This window comes from Ambystoma mexicanum, chromosome 11, assembly GCF_040938575.1.
Source record: "Ambystoma mexicanum isolate Mex_15411 chromosome 11, UKY_AmexF1_1, whole genome shotgun sequence".
Classification (NCBI taxonomy): domain Eukaryota; kingdom Metazoa; phylum Chordata; class Amphibia; order Caudata; family Ambystomatidae; genus Ambystoma; species Ambystoma mexicanum.
This window is the reverse complement of record NC_090934.1, coordinates 1,244,275,284-1,244,298,305: the sequence shown is the minus strand read 5'-3', so window position 1 is coordinate 1,244,298,305 and position 23,022 is coordinate 1,244,275,284.

The window sequence follows — 23,022 nt, the reverse complement described above, 5'->3', positions numbered from 1 at the left end:
CTGGCGAGATCATCAGTTCGTTCTTTTGATATTATCAATTCCCTCCTAAGGGCATTCGTTTTCTGGCGGGCAGCATGAACTTCAGCTCTTAATTCCCCTAATAACTGGGCCGGTTGGTCTGTGTCGGAAGTTTCCATAGCGCCTGGGTAGGAGGTTATTGGTGGGCTTCGCGTTCTGTAACGCTCACCTGATTCCCACGGAGGCGCTGATCCCGGCTGGGCTGCTATCGTTTCTTCAATTGAGAAGCGTAGAGCTCGGACGACTCTCAGGACTGGGCTTCCTCTTATCGAATGTCTGACTTGCAGGGTAAGTTTTCTGCAGGTGGAAGAAAAAGGGTTAATCACCGTTTGATGGGATTCCTTCTCCCACCAATCGCCAGTTTCTCCCACAGCCTAGCTTTCTACTTCTCTCGGCGAGCTCTCACCTTAGGCGTATAAATGCTGTGCTCTCCATCCTGCGTCTGGTGCAGGGGTGCGTGGATTCCAGTTACGTCACTGGATGAGTTCAGTGTTGAGGCTCAAGTCTTTTGCGGCCTTAGTTGTGGCACTGGTGCTGGGATGCCGAAGAGCAATGCCGCCGTTACTGCACGAGCGGATGCCTGTAAGTATACTGTAGTCTTTAGGCTTTAAAAGATGGGCACCTCAATAATGTCCCTTTTCCTTTGTTTCAGGCCTCGGGATGCTGTGGGCGTAGTTTTCCGTTGCCGCTGCACGTGCCGATGCACGTAAGTATAATGTTCGTTGGCTGCTTTTAATGGCACCTCTAATAATGTCCTTTTTCTAGTTTTCAGGTGCCGGGATGCTGCGGGCTTTATATCCGTTTCCACTGCACGTGCCGATGCACGTAAGTATAATGATAGTTGGCCGCTTTTAATGGCACCTCTAATAATGTCCTTTTTCTAGTTTTCAGGTGCCGGGATGCTGCGGTTGATGCGGCCGCTTCTGCGCATGCAAAAACTGGTAAGTTAAGATGAATGCGTCTGCCTTCACCCGAACCCCTTTTTAATTATGTCCTTTGCCTTTCAGGTGCAGAGAAGCTGCCGAAGAGAAGGCCGCGGTTAGCTCCGTTGCAATCACGGATGGATCAGGTAAGCGGGCGCGGCTGCGAGCGAGTTGCACTTTTCTAACCTTATGTTTATTCTTTGCAGGTTTTGCCGGTGACTGGATTCCGGGATCTGGTAAGTATTGTTCTGTGTCTTTCTTCATCCACAGTTTGCTGCGCGGAAGCTGAAGATGACTCTGGACCTGGAATGCAGGAGCCGACTCGGTGAGCGTCCTGCTGCTGCTGCAGAATAACGTGAAGCACGTGTTTTCCATCGGGCGTGGTTTAAATAGCAGAGAAGTGCTTCCAGTGTGTGTTCTTCCACCGGTTCCACCCAGGGAAGAAAAGAGTTCCTGAATGGAGGGAATAGTTCCTCCCAGCCCTGATGGCTGGGGACTTCAACCAGACTGGATTGTTCTGGGTAAATATGCAGCATGGTCTGCCTCAGGTAAGTCCACCCAAGCATTATTACACTGTTTATCAATATGAGCCCGGCGCCTATGGCGCCGGGACTGAAACCCTTCATGAGCCTGGCACCAAAGGCGCCAGGACACGGTCCAAAGGGCCCCTGTAGGGGTCTGCTGGGTCCGGAGTAGTGGAAGACGGATCTGCTTCTGAGGGCGCTGGGCCAGTCTTGGCCCCTCGGGAGTAGCGCCCATGACATGAGGGTTCTGTTGAGCCCTCAGTATGTGACCCAGATCCCGTGCCATATTTTGGACCTGGCACTCTAACTGTGAAACCCGCTCAGGCTGATACGGGGTCCTGTTTTCTCCCCTGGGCTGATCCCGGGAAGGGTAGCTATCCCTTCTCTGGTAATACCCTGGGTTGGGAAGATTTGGGTACCCCTCCACCCTTGGCCTCCCCTCTCCCGGATTAGGTTGTCTGGGCTCAGGGAATTGGGGAAAGAAGGATGGATGGTTTTGGGGTTGGAAATTGGGTGGATACCTGGGGAAAAAGTTCTGCCCAGTGTTTGGGGAATTTCTGCCCTCCTGTGGGAAGTTAGGAGGGAAGTTCCCTGGGTCAGGTGCTTGGCTGGATCCCCCCCCTTGGGCTGGAGGAGTCCACACATAACCCAGGATTGGTCTGTTTCCCTTGTAGCGGGGACTTACATAGTCAGGGGAGCGGGGGACCCCATTTGTGGGACTACCTCCTCGACTCCCTGTCTGTGACTGGCCCGAGGGCCTTCTGGGCTGTGAATTATTTGGTGCAGGCAGGTTTTTAGGTCCCCCCATCTCCAAATCTAAAACGGGGGCAACCTTTACCTCTGCCACCTTGGCAGCAGCAGGGGTGCTGTTGGTTTGGTATTTTTGGGCTGATTCTTATTTTCCTCCGGTTTCTGCACCTCATAGATGCAGGTGGCTTGCTCAATGACCCAGTCTAAAGATCTTTTCTCGTGAAAATCTCTCACGAGCTGGGTCATTATGTATTTGGGGAGAGCATGGAAAAATGTGTTGATGAATTCTCTGCTGTCTGTGCGCACCCTTATGGTGGTCTGCACAAAGGTACGCTTCAATTCTTGCACACATTCTTGTGGGGCCTGATCCTCCCCACATTGCAAATTGTAGGCTGCATTGCGAGCCTCTTGAGGATTCCGGTGAACAGAAAAATGTTTCAAGATGGCCCCCCTATACGTGGACCATCTTGAATGGTTTTGGTCCTCCAGCCCCGCAAAGAAACTGGAGTATTCTGGGGAGAATGTCCATTTGACGTACTGGATGCAGCTACTGCTGTCCTTCAAATGGAAGGTCTCCATCATTTGCTCAAAAAGCTCCAAGTGTTCCCACACAGAATGCTTGGAGTTCTTGTGATAAGGCGTATGACACTCCTGATTGCCTTAATCTGTTTTAAGGGGTCCTTAAGCAAGGCCCTTTTTGCCTTATTGGCCTTTTTGGTTCGGGTAACCCTGGTCCATTCATCCTCCGACTCAGAAGCACTGCTCCCAGAGGTGCCCGTCTGATCTTCCAGGTTTTCCTGGATTCTGCGAGCCTGGGAATGGCTGGCAGAATGTGGGGACCTGGTCTCCTGTGTCCTGTGATGCTCAGAGGAGTCTTCAGATCCCTCCTTGCTACCAGGATTTGCTGGGTACCCCCCCTCCCCCACTGATCTAACTGGGCAGAGGTTTTCAGGATGCCCTTAGTGGGCCTACTCTCCTGGGGTTCCCCACTAAATTGCACTGTGCTTGGGTGCCCATACCCGGATGCCCGCCCCTCCATTCCTGGGTGGTACTGGCCTATGAGCCCCATCCTTTTCGCTGGATAGTAATCTGCCCTCCTGTGGCCCCATGCTCATGTGCGCCAGGGGACATGAGGGTGGCAGATTCCAGGGACTGGGAGAGATGAAGGCCTCTGGTACTAGGGCTCCTGAGGTTATGCTCAGGTGTTTCCCTTTCCCAGCGAACTTCATCTCTATCGGCCCCTACTCCTGGTTGCAATGCAAGAGCCTGGGCTTTCAGTTCCTCAACCAAGGCCTTACTAGACTCTATCAGTCTCTCCTGCATGGCTACCTGTTGCTGGAGCCTATCATTGTGCTGACAGAGAGCCTCATTCTCTCTCTGTGCCTCCTGATTGGTCCTGGAGTACTGAGCCAGCCTTTGCTGCAGGAGGGTTACCTCCTGAGTCCCATCCCTACTGGCCTGCTCCTTTCTTGCCAGAGCATCTTCCACCCTCCTGGTGTGCTCTAGCAAGTCGTGATGCTCTTTTTGGAGGTCACCCAGCCCCTGGAGGGCCAGGTGATTTCCTTCAATTTTTTCTTTTAATTGGCAGACTTCCTGGCCTAAGGTGTCCCTTTCCTGACTAAGAGCCTGCCTCTGTGCCTCCAGGTCGTCCCTCTGCTGTTGAAGGGCACCAGCTTTCTGGTGCTCTTCATCAAACTCTGCCTGGGTATCCAGGTCTTTCAAAATCATTTTATTGTTTTCCTCTTTCTCTCTGTCTAGTTGGATTTGCAGGGTGGCTACCTGCTCTGTGCATGCCCTGTTGAAATTGATCTGTTGCTCCAGCTTTTTCTGGCACTGCAGTAAGGAGTCCAAATTGTCTTGGTACTCCTTCTGCAAAGCCAGGATTCTGGTATCCTGGTCAGCCTTTTCCTGTTGCAGGATATCCATATCCTCCTTTATTTTAATGATGTACTGTCTACTCTCGTTTTCTGACTCCTGGCTCCTGTGCAGCCTCTGCTCAGAAGAGACCAGGTCAGATTGGGCCTTTTCTAACGCCATCTGTTGCCTATTTGCCATATCTTGGCCTTCAGCACATTTGTCCTGCATGGCTCCCATATATAGATACAAATATGCCGCTATCCTGGCAATCTTATTGTGTTCATCTTTGGCCTTAGGGGCCATATATAGTTCACTCAGGGCCACATGTAAGGGACCCTGATCTCTCCACGTATCTGACCCAGTGGTAGTGACCTGTTGTGTGATCGCCTGCAACCATACATTTTGGTCCTGTTCAGACCATCCACCTCTCACAAACAGTTTATGTAAGAGGTGCTCCCTAGCTATCTTCATATCTATCAAGGTCGTCATTCTGGAGATTGATTTCCTTCCTGATTTACAGAAGTTTGTATTTTATTTTGCAAAACAGACCGTTTCCTCAGAGCGTTCCTTTGAGGAGTGCTTTACAGCGTGACACAGCGTGGTGATCTAACCGGATATGTATCCTGTCAGCTGGCACACTGTATTAATCTGCACAAGTGATAGATCTAATCCAGAATCCCGGACGAGTCCCCACTTTGTTAAAGACTCCAATCAAGCAGTCCAACTAAGTCAGTGCCTTGTCTGGGATTGCTCAAGGGAAGCCCTTAATTATATATTTTTATGTCCAGTTCGTGTACTCTGGATGACAACCCTTATAACACCCCTCTCTTAGAATCCCCCTGACCGCACTGAGCCAAGAAGTAAGTTTGTTTTGCAAATTTAAAAGGTTTATTTGAGAACAATCTATGTATCACACTTTTATAATAAATTAATAATTGATATCACACTTGTGAATATGAGCAGTAATCAGCAATAGGTAATCCTACAATAGCACATTTCTGGTGACTTATGACTAGGAACAGAGGACTAAGGTAGCAGAGAATGCTTTATATGGTTCAAGGAAATGCAAGGTGAAAAAGAAGCAACACAGGTATAAACTTGATATGATTTCAGCAAAACATAATATAATCACTTTTCCCCTTTTGGCAATTCACCCCCCTCTATGCAATGTAAGGAGGCGGAAGTAACACACACAGTCTTCAGGAATACAATCACCGTACAATCTGAATTCAGTTACCCCCTAGCAAGCTTAGATCACAAGTCTGATTTTAAACACAGGCAAAGTACTTTAAAGGTGGTATGCAATGAAGTGAAAAATATACTAAAATGATTTTTATTCCCCCTAGAGGTTCAGGGTGAGTGATGGCTACTTTAAATTAGTTCAGGATCACTTTAGCAATGCTCTACGAATGAGTGTCAGGTTGCAAACGAATTTCAGCAAAGGAAAGCAAGGACGAATATTTTTACACGTGGCTGAAATGAAGCAAAAAGTCAAATCGCAGCAATTTAGTCGCGTGCGTCGAGCGCAATTACGGAGGCACTATAAGGGGTAGCAAGTCGTTTTTAGGCTCGTTGGAAAGCTTAGAATCTTAGCTGCAGAATGAAAGTTGAATTTCGGTTCCGGAGATGCGGACGATTTTGTGAAGGTAGATTCTCAAAATAAAAGTAAAGCTCAGAATGACAGATGACAATTTTTCAGCTTTGAATCAAAAGGACACACAATGCTATGGTGTAGTTCTAGATAGGTGAAATAGGTTGAATTAGATTATTTTAAACTAAGAGATTGGTTTTGCACAGTCCTGGCTGAGTACTCACACTATAATTTTGAAAGGAATGGGCCTCCGTCACGGATCTGGTCAGGTTTGGACTGCTAGTGGTTCTGGATACAGCGCTGCTTTCTGGGTCTCTCTGGTCTCTGGAGATTGATGGATTTGAAGTCTGGAGTCTCCCGGCAAAGCGTCCCGCAAGAAAGTTGAAAGTGAATCTCCTGTCTGGCTTCCAGTGGCTCTTTTTATGTGTTTAGAAAGTGGGTGGGTCGGCTCATTCTGCATGCCCAACCCTCTCAACTTATCATTGGCCAGTTCCTCCTCTCTCCCTTGATTGGGGGAACTGGGTTGTGAGTCAGAGTGATGAGGTAGGTTTATGGTCAGAGGATCCTCCCCTTGTCAAATTGCACAGAAATATATTTCTGATCCAAATACATATTTATCTATGTACCATTTTTCTAATATTATACGTCCAGTTAACATATTTTCTGTAGCACCAAACCATCCGATCCCTGTCTTTGTAAGATATCGTGTCCACTTATGACAGAATTCTCCCCTTTTCATCCAGATAACGACCTCTAAACCTTTCCAGATTTTACACAAATGTGCACCAGGAATATGGGTTTCAGATGATAAAGTGTCAGATTTTTAACATGCATACATTTGGAGTAACAACCTTTTTTCCGCTACTATCCCCAAGAACACACCACAGGGTCCTAAAACCTCTTAAAATGTGCACAGAAAAATAGCAAGAATGATGATGTTATTTATATAATTTTTACAAGTTCGCACTTGTCAGGAATGGCACTGTGTCAAGAGTGGCACAGGGTACCCAAGTAGGGTTTGGGTGGCTGTGTTGAGGTAAGGTAGCAGATAAGCACACACAGCAGGAAGTTCAACAAGAAAGAAGAGTAGGAAACAGTAGCTGTGAGCCAAAAGGGGCAAAAGATACAAAGGTACAAACAAAATGGATTCCCTCTTGGGGTGTATGCTGAAATGGGAAAGAGTGTTCCACGAACCTTAGGAAACTCCAGCCTTCTGCATAGATTGCTATAACAGAGGCCCACGCTGTATGCTCATGGCTGGGAACAACAGCAGTGGGTGTCTGTAACACTAAAACGCGACAAAGGAAGGGGCAGAGGTTGCCTGCCGGAAACCAGCAGGCAACCTCTGTACAAAGGGATTACATAAGACACATGAGAAGACAAGAACAGAAATATCCAGCAAAAAAGGAAGTCAATGAGCAATCTAGCAGAAGGAAAAGAAGGAAAGGCAGTTAGACTGAAATAGATAACCTAAGGTGGAGTACAGAGGGCTCAAGGAAGAGAACAAGGAGCAGCAGTCAGGAAAACAGAAGGCTGCAAAGTAGGAAGCAGGTCTGCAGTCAAGAGTGGGACTAGGTGCAGGCAAACTGTATTGGACTGCAGAGGACTGTAGTAGGCTGAAAGGCAGGGGGTCCAGAAGAACAGGACAGAGAGAGATTAGTAGTAGGCGACAGACAGAGAGCCCAAAAGAATAGGGCCGCTAGGTAGGGAGCCCGGAGGAGCAGGGCTGTAGGCAGCGAAGAGGTGCAGGCTGCAAGGTAGGGAGCCCAGGGAACAAGGGCTTGGAGACAGCAGAAGGTTGCAAGCTGCACGGTAGGGAGCCCAGAGGACAAGGGCTGTAGGCAGCCGGAGTGAGGCAGGCTGCAGGGCAGGGAGCCCAGAGGACAAGGACGGTAGGCAGCCGGAGTGAGGCAGGCTGCAGGGCAGGGAGCCCAGAGAACAAGGATTGTAGGCAGCCGGAGTGAGGCAGGCTGCAAGGCGGGCAGCAGAGGACTAGGACTGTAGGCAGCCGGAGTGAAGCAGGCTGCCGAGCAGGGAGCCCAGAGGACAAGGACGGTAGGCAGCCGGAGTGAGGCAGGCTGCAGGGCAGGGAGCCCAGAGGACAAGGATTGTAGGCAGCCGGAGTGAGGTAGGCTGCAGGGCAGGGAGCCCAGAGGAGCAGGGCAGCAAGGAGTGAGCCCAGAGGAGCAGGGCCGCTGACTGTAGAGGGCTGCAGGGGACTGTAATAGGCTGCAAGGCAGGAAGCCCAGAGGACAAGGGCTGTAGGTAGAAAGCAGCGGAGCGTGATCGGCTGCAAGGCAGGGAGCCCGGAAAGGGCACTGGAACAAGACAGGATAATGCAGCGACAGGAACAGCATACAAAGTAAAGGGTCAAGGCAAACAGGAGCGGGGAGAACTTAAGATGCAAGACACTGTGCTCCTGCAGGAAGCTGCTTATGTACAGCCCTGCCCTGTTCTGAGGCAGGCTAATTGACAGCACCTGTAGCAGCACACCTGAAGACAATCTGCCTCCTCCCTCTCTGGTCCTGAGCAGGTGGAAGCAGCACTGGCCGCTAGGGCTTCTGGGGATTGTGATCCCAATAACGATGAATGAGAATAGCCAGGAATTGAGGACTGCAGCCAGGTGCATTATGGTAAATGTAGTTAATTGAATAAAATAAGAAAGAACCAAAGTTGAGCAAATGGAAATAAAAGACCCAGGCGTGAAAAGGAGTTGTTCATGGAGTATTAGGAGGATAAATGAGTACCAGGTAGTCCATGATGGTTGCCAATGCGTGCGCCAGCGGCGCGGGCATGACAGTATGCCCCTCTCCATGCCCCTCTCCAGGCCCCCTGAAGACTGACCAACAAGAAGAGCACATCCAAGGCCTGTCACACCGCGAGAGAGTCTTATACCAAAAAGGCACATCATGAAGCACCAAAAACTGTTTAATGCTGCAAGGTGAGAGTCTTGAAGGGAGGAGACATTACCAATGTTTCGAACCTTTGAGGTATATTTCAGAAAAGACAACTTCTTAGGGACCAAAAACCCAACAGTGCGTTCATGAACTGAGGAACTGTGGAGATGTGCTGCAGACTCCATGGCATATATTGCTTTGAAAGAAGTGGTCTTCCTTAGGACTGGCAATGGTACAGTGCTGAAAGGTGGAACCAGAGATTCAGCTGAATTGGTTGCTCTAGGACGGTCGTCCAAATAGTCAGAAGCAGCAATGGCAACATGATGGTTTGCGACAGAGATTTCAGGATTAACAAATGTTGCAGGAACACCATGAGTTGCAGGAAGATCAGGAATGGCAGTAGGAAGTTCAGATGCTGTAACAGCTGGGAGTATAGGTGTCACAAGAGCACCAGCCGGCAGGGACGCAACTGAGACTGATGGTTTTGTGACTGGTAGTTTAGGTGCTGCAGAGGCACCAACAGGATCTACCGGAGCGGTAGCCTTAATAGGAGAACTTTTAACTGGCTTAGCAACAGGTACTGTCCTTGCAGGCAGAGAGGAAGGGGGTGCTTCGACTGCAGTAGGAGTGATCTGAGATGAGGCATCAGTAGCAGATTCAGGAGTACTAACAGGGGGAGCAGCAGAGATAGGACTAGCAGATCTTGTAACAAGTAGCATGGTGGATGTAGGGCCAGGAAATGGTAAGCCTTCCGAAGGCTGGCCTGCAAAGTCTTGTGTGCCCAAGTTGATACATGGATCTGGGGTATTGACAGTAGGCAAAGTTGGATTCCAGACAGGTACTGGGTATGTTTCAGGATCTGACTCCTGGTCAGGAGTGCCAATGTTCATAGAAGCAGAATACATCTCAGATCTGGTCACTTCAGTAGAGGCTGTAAGTGGGAGTAAAGGACTGACATCAAGGGCAAGAATGGAACAATCCTTTGACTCAGCGGAATGTCCAGTCAGATGATTACACTTGATCTTTGGTGCAATGGCCGTTAGAGCGATCTGGCCCACTGGAGGAGTCCATTCTTCACTATCTGAACGGCAGCCTGTGTTACTGTGGCTAGTAAGTGAATGAGCAGTGTCAAGCTTTAACTGGTATGTATATGCCAAGTTCAGGTCTTCCAACTGCTCTGTATAAGTCTGTATCCTTTTCTGTGTTACCAGTACAGGCCTTAATCTGTTAAACTCTAAAGACAGAATGTCGGGTGTTGGACATAGTGTCAGATGGTCTGGTAAATTGTGTCCCTTAGCTAGATTCTTATAATGCAGATAGACAAATTCATCATAGAGGTCTTCGGTTTGTCTTTTAAGGCTTAAGAGTTGTTCTTGTAACGGGTATGTTCCATTAGCCTGTTCTACAGCTTCAGAATCTGGTGCAGCAGACAATTCGGGTGTTGCAATAGGAAGACTGACCTTAGAGTTATCATGGTTATTAGTTACTGGGGAAGCATTAAGACAACCGATGGTCAGTATTGGTCTTTTGTACGCAGGACCAGCTGCACTAACCTCAGGATACTGAATGCCTTGTGCGGTTAAATGAGTGTTTACAGCAGTCAGGGGAGGTTGTGTAGCTTGCCAAGCTAATCTTGAGCATATTACTTTGGCAACAGCATACTCTGGTTGAGAGTCAGCCACAATGAGTGCAATATCCTTGGCTGTAGCAGTGTTACGACATTGGTCCTGAGACCGGGTAGCCTGGGATAAAGGAATACAAGGTTCGTGTAACGGCTGAATGTCGAATGTAGTGTCAGAAGAAATGCCAGAAACCGCATGAGTGTTTTCCACTGGTTGGGCTAACAAAATCTGCAGGAATTCATTTTCTTGCTGGAGCTCTTCTATAGATAGAGACTGCGGATCATAGTTGCAAATGTCATAGTAGTTACACATGGAAGGGTCAGCGAGCCAGTGAGTGTAGTACTGTGCTTGTAAACCTTTGTTTACTAGGGCAAGTCTGTCTTTTAAACTATGGTTTCTGTTTGCAGTCCTTAAGAAAACTTTAGATTTTTGCAGAGGTTTCTTGAACCGAAAAGAAAGCATCTTTGGTCTGTGTGTGCCCTTCCTGCCTATGGAACAAGAATCTTTTTGGTCTTGCATTCTGTCAGGAATGGCACTCTGTCAAGAGTGGCACAGGGTACCCAAGTAGGGTTTGGGTGGCTGTGCTGAGGTAAGGTAGCAGATAAGCACACACAGCAGGAAGTTCAACAAGAAAGAAGAGTAGGAAACAGTAGCTGTGAGCCAAAAGGGACAAAAGATACAAAGGTACAAACAAACTGGATTCCCTCTTGGGGTTTATGCTGAAATGGGAAAGAGTGTTCCACGAACCTTAGGAAACTCCAGTCTTCTGCACAGATTGCTATAACAGAGGCCCACGCTGTATGCTCATGGCTGGGAATAACAGCAGTGGGTGTCTGTAACACTGAAAACGCGACAAAGGAAGGGGCAGAGGTTCCCTGCCGGAAACCAACAGGCAAGCTCTGTACAAAGGGATTACATAAGACACATGAGAAGACAAGAACAGAAATATCCAGCGAAAAGGAAGTCAATGAGCAATCTAGCAGAAGGAAATGAAGGAAAGGCAGTTAGACTGAAATAGATAACCTAAGGTGGAGTACAGAGGACTCAAGGAAGAGAACAAGGAGCAGCAGTCAGGAAAACAGAAGGCTGCAAAGTAGGAAGCAGGTCTGCAGTCAAGAGTGGCACTAGGTGCAGGCAAACTGTATTGGACTGCGGAGGACTGTAGTAGGCTGAAAGGCAGGGAGTCCAGAAGAACAGGACAGAGAGAGATTAGTAGTAGGCAACAGAGATCCCAAAAGAATAGGGCCGCTAGGTAGGGAGCCCGGAGGAGCAGGGCTGTAGGCAGCGAAGAGGTGCAGGCTGCAAGGTAGGGAGCCCAGGGAACAAGGGCTTGGAGACAGCAGAAGGTTGCAAGCTGCACGGTAGGGAGCCCAAAGGACAAGGGCTGTAGGCAGCCGGAGTGAGGCAGGCTGCAGGGCAGGGAGCCCAGAGGACAAGGACGGTAGGCAGTCAGAGTGAGGCAGGCTGCAGGGCAGGGAGCCCAGAGGACAAGGATTGTAGGCAGCCGGAGTGAGGCAGGCTGCAAGGTGGGCAGCAGAGGACTAGGACTGTAGGCAGCCGGAGTGAAGCAGGCTGCAGAGAAGGGAGCCCAGAGGACAAGGACGGTAGGCAGCCGGAGTGAGGCAGGCTGCAGAGCAGGGAGCCCAGAGGACAAGGACGGTAGGCAGCCGGAGTGAGGTAGGCTGCAGGGCAGGGAGCCCAGAGGACAAGGATTGTAGGCAGCCGGAGTGAGGCAGGCTGCAAGGCGGGCTGCAGAGGACTAGGACTGTGGGCAGCCGGAGTGAGGTAGGCTGCAGGGCAGTGAGCCCAGAGGAGCAGGGCAGCAAGGAGTGAGCCCAGAGGAGCAGGGCCGCTGACTGTAGAGGGCTGCAGAGGACTGTAATAGGCTGCAAGGCAGGAAGCCCAGAGGACAAGGGCTGTAGGTAGAAGGCAGCGGAGCATGATCGGCTGCAAGGCAGGGAGCCCGGAAAGAGCACTGGAACACAACAGGATAATGCAGCAACAGGAACAGCATACAAAGTAAAGGGTCAAGGCAAACAGGAGCAGGGAGAACTCAAGATGCAAGCCACTGTGCTCCTGCAGGAAGCTGCTTATATACAGCCCTGCCCTGTTCTGAGGCAGGCTAATTGACAGCACCTGTAGCAGCACACCTGAAGACAATCTGCCTCCTCCCTCTCTGGTCCTGAGCAGGTGGAAGCAGCACTGGCCGCTAGGGCTTCTGGGGATTGTGGTCCCAATAACGATGAATGAGAATAGCCAGGAATTGAGGACTGCAGCCAGGTGCATTATGGTAAATGTAGTTAATTGAATAAAATAAGAAAGAACCAAAGTTGAGCAAATGGAAATAAAAGACCCAGGCGTGAAAAGGAGTTGTTCAAGGAGTATTAGGAGGATAAATGAGTACCAAGTAGTCCATGATGGTTGCCAATGCGTGCGCCAGCGGCGCGGGCATGACAGCACTATGAATTATCCATCTTTTCAAAATTATGCTCTGGCCCCGAGGGGTGTGGTTTTCCAAAGCACATGGTGGAATTTCTGGTTTATCCACTTCCCCCAAGCTCAGCTGGCTCACAGATGCAGTGCCCCTCCCCAATTCCTTCCAAGAGGAAGCCATTTACGACCCCCCTAATTTAACATTTGCCTGGGCCAAGGACAGTGCTTTGTTTAGTTTCCGGTAGTCCCCAGGTGCTCCTCCCCTAATTCAATCAGAGAGGTGTCATCTCCTTTTGGCAGGGGCAGCAGAATGCAGCCAGGCCTGGGAACACAGCTGCTGATCAAGTTTCAACTCCTGTCGGGGGTGGTTGTCAGGAAGAATTCAATCTCCTTAAGACAGGCTTCAGCTAAATGTCACTTTGGTACCCAGTTTTCTACATTCAAATCAAACTGACAATTTTTACACATGCAGCTAGAACGCTGATTCTAAGTTCAAAACTATGACATTTCAACAGTTGCAAACTATGTGACACTCAACAGTAGGTCACTCATTTATTTTAAACATTTAGATTTTAGTGTCTTTCAGTCCAATTTCCCTTCAGCTGCTGACATCCACAGCTCAGCCAGTTTTGTTATGAACATTGTTTTGGGCTCTTTCTCTTTCCAGATTTTGTATGCACACAAGACTACATCCTGCCAAATGTCTGCTGGTGTTCATTGAGATTTTTGAATATCTTGCAATGTTTAAAATAGGCATTTTTAGCTTGCTTTTCAGAGAAACAAAGGTGATTTCAAAGTGCTTTTTTTTTATTTTAGCCACCGGCACTGCTGTTTTTCCTTTGGCACACATTTCACTCATGGCACTCCTGGCCCCTCACGCTCGCACTGGTGGGTGGCAGGTCAGAGGACCATTTTGCTGTGTGCAAGACTGCACGGTTCTCCAGGATTCTGGCGCAAATGTGGGCTTTTCTGCCCTCTTGGATTTCCTAAGCCCACAGCACCAAGTGTTGCAGCATAATAACTTGAACGTGGGCCAAGACACCCAACAGGAGTTCCACAGCACCATGGAGTCATGTGTTGAGCCGCGGAATCTTGCACAGCAATGGGTGATGATGTGGTGGGCATCACACACCTATACACACTTGGAGGGAAATCAGGTATACTAGAGGTAGTCGGGGAGCAAACCTGACATATCTAATTAGAAAACAATAGACCATAAAGGCTCCCGTACCTAATAGGGGTTTGGACACTCAATTTTCTGGTTGAACACGAATTATCACACTAAAACATGATTCAGAACAGTGACGCTTAGAAGTGCATGGAAGATACAACCTAACTTCATTGCTAATTCTGTTAAAAACAATTTTAATACAAAGCATATAAAGTTAAAAAAACATACACATAAAATTTAGTCAATAAAATGACTAACAAAGTGACCAGTGCTGTCGAATAAAGTGCTGTTTGCTAATCACCAAAAAGTGCAAATGGAGTACAAAATACATACTATAACTGTATCTAACTTCCAAGTACATGTGAATTCTAAATTGACAGGTACTTGTTTACAATTTTGATATAGAAACTTTAAGAAAAGGCAATCTTTGACTTGTTTTAGTAAACAAAAAAGCCACACAAAATACAACAAATGAGACCTATCCTTTTCGAATGTCTCAAAACATGGTGCTTTGGTTACAAAATACCTAAAATACACCTTGGCGGGTTTTTAATCCTTATTCAGGTACTTGATATTAGTATCTACAGTAACCCCACACACACATCACACACCATCTGTACGTTCAGTGAATGGAACAGCTTCCTGTTGCGGTACACTACCTCCACAGCATGCCTGGCCACAAACTTAACATGCGTGCAGTCCACCACACTAATGACATTAGGCATGCCTGCAAGGGCATGGAAGGGTATTCTTGTGTTCACCTCGTAGGCAGTCTGGGGTAGGTGGTGTGCTCTCGTACATAGCTGAAAAGAGCACCAAGCACCTGGAAAAACACACGGGAGAAACAGGGTTGTGAGATACCATGCAGCTGCCCAACTGTGTGCTGGTATGTGCCTGTGGCAAGGAAGTGTAGCACAGACACTACCTTTAGCAAGGGGGGAGGGGTGGCTGTGCGGATATTAATGAGGCTCACATGGCCATCATGTATCAGGCCCACTATTGTGGTGATGGTGTCCCTGTGGGCTGCAACCTGCTGGACATTGGGGATTTGCCGGGCCATGATAACCCTCCTTCTCCTCAAACGCCTCTACTGCATCCTCCGCCTCAGTGCCTCTTGAATTAATAGCTCCAGCAACTGCTACCATTGTTGTGTTGGAAGAGGTGTGGGGTGTGGGAGTGGTCCTTTTGTGCTGTGCAACAGCCCTTTGGGTCCACCTGTGCTGATTTTCAGCACCTGTGGCATGTTTCTACACACCAGAGTCCACTTATCGTCTGGCCCGCGATGCCAGTGTTTCCAGCATCGTTTTCACATTGTTACCGGCATGTATATGCCGGGTATTGCGTGTCAATGCACCTCGGAATAACCACTTACTTACGCCATGCCGGTATCTCTGGCACGACTGCCGCGTGTATCCGCTGATACAGGCAATGATATTGCCAGTCACGGTGCGTCACTTGTGATACCTGGTGTACTTGAGTAACGCTGTTACCAGCATCGCAACTCGGAGTACGCCGGTCTGGAAAAAGGTGCCAGTACGGATATACCGGCACTGCTATTTCCGGAACGGCATACTTGTAATGAGGCCCACTGCCTCTGAGGAACGGATATTAAGAAAGCCAATGGTCTCCCTTTGAAGCTTTTTCACTGCAGTCCTCCTGCTCAATATTCTGAAGGAACAGTCTTTGCAGTTCAAGTACATTCTGATAATGCTGCGACTCATTCATAACGGTTGAGACCTTACACAGCCCTTTATTGCTGCATACGTTATGAGCCCTCTTGTACGCTTTCTTAAGGGCAGGGGCGTCCCCCCAATTTTTAAAGTAATAATGATGCAAATCAGGCTCACCTTCCAGCAGACCAAGGCGGTGATACCTAAGGCTCAATAAAGGGAGAGGTGGCGCTTACACCACTTCAGTAAACTACCATGGAAGTGTTTCCAGCAATTTGCTGCCGGTACTGCCCCTACTTGGCCCACACTTTGCACTCCCACTTTGCATGAGCACTGAGCTTTTATCCACCTCTGGGGTCAATGTGGGGAAAGGCACGTTCCCAGTTCCCTGAGCCCAATTGTACCAAAAACAATTATCTGGAATCAGCCTGTTTTATTTAGATCAAATAGTTATTTTTAATTTGTAATATAAAATCAAGAGCAAATCATCAAACAGTTATGAAAAGAAACACAACTAGAACTGCAAATACAAAAAATGCATCAATGAAATGTCACTTATACGTGTTCACCCATGCCATCATTTGTATCATCATTTAATAAAAAATTCTATCACTCCAAATATATAGATAAAAAAAGAAAGCAGATATATCTAATTTTGCATACTTGACATATGGATGGTAATATGAGTGTTGCCCCTTATCTGTATTTTCTTATAGGTTATTTAGTGCCTAAAATTTATTGCAAAGGCAGCTGCACACAAATCTACCTGTGACATGAGCCCCGTAAGTGAGGGTCTAATTCGAAGAAAAGGTGCAATTCCTTCCAGGTAAGTATAGTGCGTTTTTGTTTTTGAGTGCATGTAGTTAATTTACTTATACAAAATCAAACAAAATAAAATTAATTGAAAGTTTTGTGGAACCACCTCCGGGGTCAGGGTAAAAGTTGGGCAGAGATGGAGAAGTCCGGCACGAAATGCGGGCATCTACATGCAGATTCTGCTTGCGTTCCTGGCCTCTCCTGCAGGTGGTAACATATAAGGTAATCGTAGAGCAAAGCGAGCTTTGGAGGCTGTAAGGAAGGCATGGTATCAAACAGTGAAGACAGACACACGTGATCACAGTTCAAGGGTGTTTATTGAACTTCAATGGGTTGGTTGAACACCTATCTAAGGAAGCTACAACCATCCAATAATAATAACGCAGTTCTAGTGGAGTCGCTGTCAAAATAAAGGGGCCTATACTAATAAACGTATTGCCAATCCTTACTTCTAAATACAAAATGGTGTGGGACAATAGTGTATGCAAAAAGAAAAGTGAAATAATATGTCAGGATGGTTGAGCAGTTAGCTTCCCTTACCCATGTTTTCAGCCCTGGGCAAGGCGGCACGGTCGAGCTTCGTATACACTCTGGCTTCTGTGCCACAAGGATACAGTTCAAAGCATAGTTATCAGGGCCTTCTGCCACAGCCTCTTCTGCAATAACAGTCTCTTACTGTAGAGGGCCTGTCGTAAAAAAAACCAGCACCACATTTTCACAGGCACACGTTTTCACGTCCAGTGTTCATCATGGGTCTCCTTCCTTCAAGCCTGGACCCCTTTTTACTACAATGTTTACAATCGGTCTCCCTTGTTCGGGTTCGGACCATGGATCTCCCTCGTTTGGGCTCAGGTCCCTTTCCCACAATTTTCACATTTGGTCTCCCCCGTTCAGGCTCTGACCACGTAATCTCACTCTCTAAATTTTCTTCTTGATATCAAAAATCGAAGACCTTCAAATGTGTGATGGGTTTTGCTTTAACCATCGCAGGACCACTTTGATTCACTTCACACAATGTTCTTATCAATTTTCTACTTTTGTTTCTGCCACTTCTTGGTGGGATACCTTACAGAGGCCTTCGATTGAGCAGACTCGCAGTGCCGTACCACTCTATCACAGGTGTTGTATCTTTCTTCTATTCACAGTTCAAACATCCATTAGCAATTCAGCTTTCCTCATGTCTTTCATCATATGTGTTACAAATCTTCCTTCTTGCACTCTTCATACAATGTTGCCGCTTGCAACCTTGACTTCAACACAGACCGGTCTTGTATCAGTCTTCCCATCTCACCGGCTGTGTTAGTCTTACTGGCGCTGCTTTAATCTTGGAGCCAAGGACGGTACCAGAGCGGCTGCTGCTCCTCCCTGAGTCGATCAGTCATGCAGGATGGCCTTGTGTATCTGCAACACACAATGCAGGGTTCTTCAGTCTTCTTTCCTGGCCTTGCGCATTTCGATCCGAGTAACGGTTTACTGACGGGAAGGTCAGGGGAATCTCCCTCCTAGTGCACCCTGCTTGGTGTGTCATCTTTCTCCCCTCGTTCAGGTGCGTTGTGAAAACACTGTTCCTTTGTGTGCTTTGCCTCGCTCAGAGTGTGCTCTCGTGCTCTGCCTTTTATGCGTGTGGGGAAGTTTAATGGAAGTCAGATGTTGCCTGACCATAGTAGTGGGACATGACAGGTACAATGCTTGTGTGTGAGTCTGTTTTCTCCCAGAGCAGGCTGTTCGTGTGAAAGTGTTTGTGTAGGGAAGGGGGGTAGAGTTCCTAAATATCCTACCGGGTAGGATGGGGTTTAGGTGTTACAGGGAAGGGCAAAATGCGTCTCACCATCAGGTGTCCTACTCCCTGAAGAGCCCTCACCGAAGTGATCCTCCCGCACCAGTCCACCCCCAGGGTCTGGATCCGAAGACGATGGCAGTGCCCTGGCCACATGATGGAGAGACCCCCGGGGACTAACTGGTGAGAGACCTTCTGGTTTCTCACAAGGCTAACTACGGTGCATAGAATTACAATAGATCTGTAGATGTACAGACTGGATGGAACTATTGATCATCTAGTTAGCTCTGCATATTCATTATGTAGGAGGAAAGAAAGTAAGGGACTAAGCACAGTGGATGGCGTAACATGCATAGAACTGGGCAAACAAGGTGGAATATTGTAGTTTGCGGCCATCTTACTTTCAGTGTAGCTGGTATAAAGCAACGGGCGATAAGATAGAATGTCAAGGAGTTTGAGATCAGCTCATGGGTTGAGCACCTGTTGCACAGATGAATGCAGCCAGCAGGTCACAGAATTAGATTTGCCATCAAAAGCTTTTGTCAGTGTGATCATGTACCTTTTCAAAAGTGTTCATTCTTCAATATGATGCACCTTCCCCAACAAAATGAAATATAGTTGACAGTATGAGATTTAGATACACTAACCTAAACTTTATTTGAAAACAGAGACAATACATTGTTTTACTGTATGAATACTGTAATTAAGCAATAGGCATCAACATACATTTTTAGCAATGGAATTACAGGACTGTCTTTTAAAAAAATAAAGTAAACACATACTGGTCTTTGCCAAACAGGATATAGTTCCCTTAATAAAAATATCATGCCAATTACTTCTGTTTTGCACTTATTTGAAAAAGAAAGAACTTTACTTGCCTAGGATTCTCACGCAAGCCTTTGACACTAAGAGTGGAGGAGAGGATTACTTTGGGCACTCTCTCCGGTAGCCCCTTTGAACTTGCGGTCAACAGAGAAATGAGGGCGAAAAGAGCCCTAAGGGCAAGAGCAGAATGCAGGGTGAGCTTTGCTTTCATTGAACATGTAATTTAAATAGCTAGCTATGCTACACAAGTGTCAATTTAATTAGCAAACCTACAGAATTGCATAGCAAAGTGCTATGCAACACTGCTTAGTGTATGCCTTGAATAGCGTTAACACTTATGGCTGCTACCCTTAAAAAGTTACAAGAAGTGGAAAGACCTAACCCTGATAAAGTGAACTACATGTCCCAGAATCTCATAGGGACTAAGATGAAGAAGAGGGCTGAAGAGGCATGTAGAAGTAGAGGACATGCAATTAGTCCTGACAGCCTTTGCTAGGGTCAGGACATTAACAATAATAGCCTGCACCTGAAATCAATTGCCCCACCTAAGAGGCATAAAAGGATGTAGCAGGATGGGGAAGAGAGAAGAACCTGGGAGAGGAGTTGGAGATGGAAGGCTGGCAGTAGTAGTAGAAAGAGAAGAGCATGGAGCTGACAGTGCATGAGGAAGTGTGATCACTTAAGGAGCGCCGGGACGTGGAGCGAGCAGATTTGAACTGCAAGTTCTGAGAGGGTCCCGTGTTCACAAATCCTTCCTTGCCGTGGCTGCACTGAGAGAGACATGCTGAAAGTGAAGGTCTTCAGGGGTGCGCCTAGTGGCTGTAATTGCAGAGCTGTGCTGAAGCCCAGGGTCCGTAGCAAGAATCAAGCCAAGGGACAGAGGAGTGCAGGATACTCCCAGCTAGCGTGGTCAGACAGGAGACAACCATGCTGCAGAGAGGTGTGGGTCCAGAGGGGGACATAAGCCACAGAAGAAGAAGCAGAAGTCGGGAAGTTGAAGCAGCCCGCAACCGCATTGTTCCTGGATCCGGTGAGTGGCGCTTGGCGTTCAAGTTCACTCTTAGGGCCTCATCACAAGTTGGACAGTAGCCCTTAAATGCAGCGGTAACAGTGGTACCGCTGCATTTACTGGTCCGCCCAATCTCAAGTCTGGCGTGTTTACCCCCAGCACACAGCTGGGAGTAAACACTCCAGAAAAGGCCAATTTTCAACACAATTACCGCCGACAGTATTATCGCACTGTAATTGTGCCAATAATTCCCCACTGGGTCCAATGGACCCAATGGGGAGTAACAGTTAGCACCCAACCCGTGATCCACCGGTAATACCGCCTGATGGGTGAGCCGACCCAACTCATGATGATGCCCTTAAACTCTTGCCGGTAACTGTTACCACTTCTAATGTGGCTCGCATATGAGTGGAACTAGTAGAAGTTGTTAGTCGTTGTGAGAGCTGTTCTTTTCTTCTTCTTTTTTTAAAATAGTATTTTATTGATTTTGTAACCAACATTAGTTCAACAATTAACACGTAAGTACAGCTACATCAGATATCACATACACTTTAGAACATTACAAGGTCTGAACAAAATTTCTTGAAATGAAACTGATCTAGAAACTTGGCATTTGTAGGACGTGACCCTGATGGATTTTTAACTTTTGGTAACCAAGGAGAAGAAGATTTCCCCTCCCACCCCAACAACCCACCCTTCAAGTATTGTTCATTTCACAACACAACTTGCTCTTCTGATCTAGCTATGTACATTTCAAGGAGAAGACTCACTGGTACACCTTTTTGTACAACCAAGGATCACGTATCTAAATGGATAGTCTGATCTTTCATACATTTTTGGGTCACCTTTCACATATTACAGCGCTGCCTGCATGTGTGCGTCTTTATGTGCATTGTGATATTCCAGGAAGGGGAGCCATGCCATAGCTATATCGGAGTGTGATTCCAGCAATGCAGCTGTGATGCTCTCCATCTGGTATATCTTGTAAGCTTTGCTCAACCATTCATTTTTTGGGGGTAGCATGTTGCGTTTCCTGTGAATTGTGAGGCAGACTCTTGTCGCCAGAGGCAGGTTTCTAGGGTATCAGGTAATAAAATTGCGCAAAAATGTCACCAGTAAAAGAAATTGCGGCAAAAATGCTGTGGTTTGACCCGGTAAAGGTGTTCCCCATTATACCATTTAAGGGGAGCGGGGGTTGCGGGGGTGTCCCCCCACATCCTTTACATGATTGTGGTGCAAAAAACCATAGCATTTCTGCCGTGAATATTTTGTATTCACGGCCATTTTTGCAGCGATTTTAAGACATGGAACCGTTTCTAGGCACTGTGCTTGCCCCCTCTGCATCCGTTTCTATCCCGAATAACATTAATAACAGGGATACGTTTCTATGAATCCCATTGATGGCTCGCATCCAACCCAAAATTTCCTTTGAATATGTCTGAACTTTCTGACAGCTCCACCACTGGTGCCAGTAATCACAGACTTCAGGGCAACATCTGCAACAATATAGGGTAACACCTGGATACATTTTTGCTAATCTTTGCGGGGTTAGGTGCTATTGCATTAATAACCCCCCATATGCATCTTGTACTGCATGGAAATCGAAGTGGACCAAACCGCTCTGTATATCACTGCCGAGGTGTCTCGGCTGTCTTGTAAACCCAACTCTCCCTCCCATCTGGTTTGTGTGCCTGGTGTCAGCAAATCAAGGAGGAGTATAGCTTTGCAGTGAACCTTCTTGAGCCGTGGCGTTTGTTCAGAGCGCGTTCCACATGAGTGAGTGACCGTCGGAGTGACTCGCCCCAACGCGGGTCCAGTAATGCACTCCTCATTTGTAAGTAATGTAACACAAGACTGCAAGTACTGGGTGTTCACAGATTCTGTGAGGCATGGAACCGCGAGGGACCCATAACCATTTGTCCAGGGTGACCGGGGGGAACAACCCATTTTCAAGGCCTACCCACTGCTTTTATATATTTTCCCACAGGTGGTATGGAAGTTTGCATAATTGTGATGCTCTATAGTATTCAAAGATATCTGGGTAGCCCATACCCCCTTATCTTTAGGTTTTATCAATGGGCTGTATGATATCCAAACATTCTGGTCTGTCCACAGAAATTTGAGTAATGTTCGCTTTACCTCTACGTGAAATGGTTCTGGGATTACCACTGGGAGCGATTGGAAGAGAAACAACAACCTTGGTAGTATATTCATCTTGATAAATGTGAATTTGGAGGTCGAACAGAACGCTATTTTGTACCACCTTTGCAAATCCACTTTAATGGTTTCCCACAGGGGTAGGACGTTTGCATGGAACAAATGTATTTACTCTTTAGTGATCACAACTCCCAATCCCCAATCTGCCACCAAATGACCTGGAAGGGCAGAGGTTTGCTTCAACGTGAGCGCTTCTGTTTTGTTTTTTAAAAGTTAGCACAAAACCCTGATAGTGTGCCGTATTCTGCAAGAGTTGTGAAGAGGGCTGGAATAGACACTGTTGGTTGGGTTATGTATGTCATAATGTAATCAGCAAATAATGCAAGTTTATATTCACGCCCAAACCTAACTAACCCTCTTATCTGGACATTTGCACAGATAGTCCGATCTATGAAACTCATCAAAACAGGTTCATACCTGTTCCTCCAAAACCATCAAGGACCACATTGACTCCTTGGCTCCTGCACTGGCCGACTTCTGCAATCATTCCTTCGCCACTGGAGTCTTCCCATCCCCCTGAAGCAGTCCCTTGTGCACCCTCTTCTTAAGAATCCCTCTGCCGACCCGTCATGCCCGGCTAACTATTGCCCAATCTCCATCACTCCCTTCCTGGGCAAACTCCTGGAAAAGCTGGCCATCTCCCAACCTAATATCCACAACAAATCTGTTGGTTGTCTTCATGACCATGAGTCTGGCTTCAGAGCTGCCAGAAGCACGGAAACTACTCTCCTGAACATCCGTGAAGACCTGCTCTCGAACCTTGATTCCAACACCCTGTGTCCTCAACTTACTTGATCTCTCTTCTGCCTGTGACACGGTCAACCATGCCATCCTGCTCAACCGTCTCCGTGATAACCTGGGTATCACCGGTCACGCCCTGGTGTGGGTAACTTCTTTCCTCTCTGATCAACCCTCCCAGGTC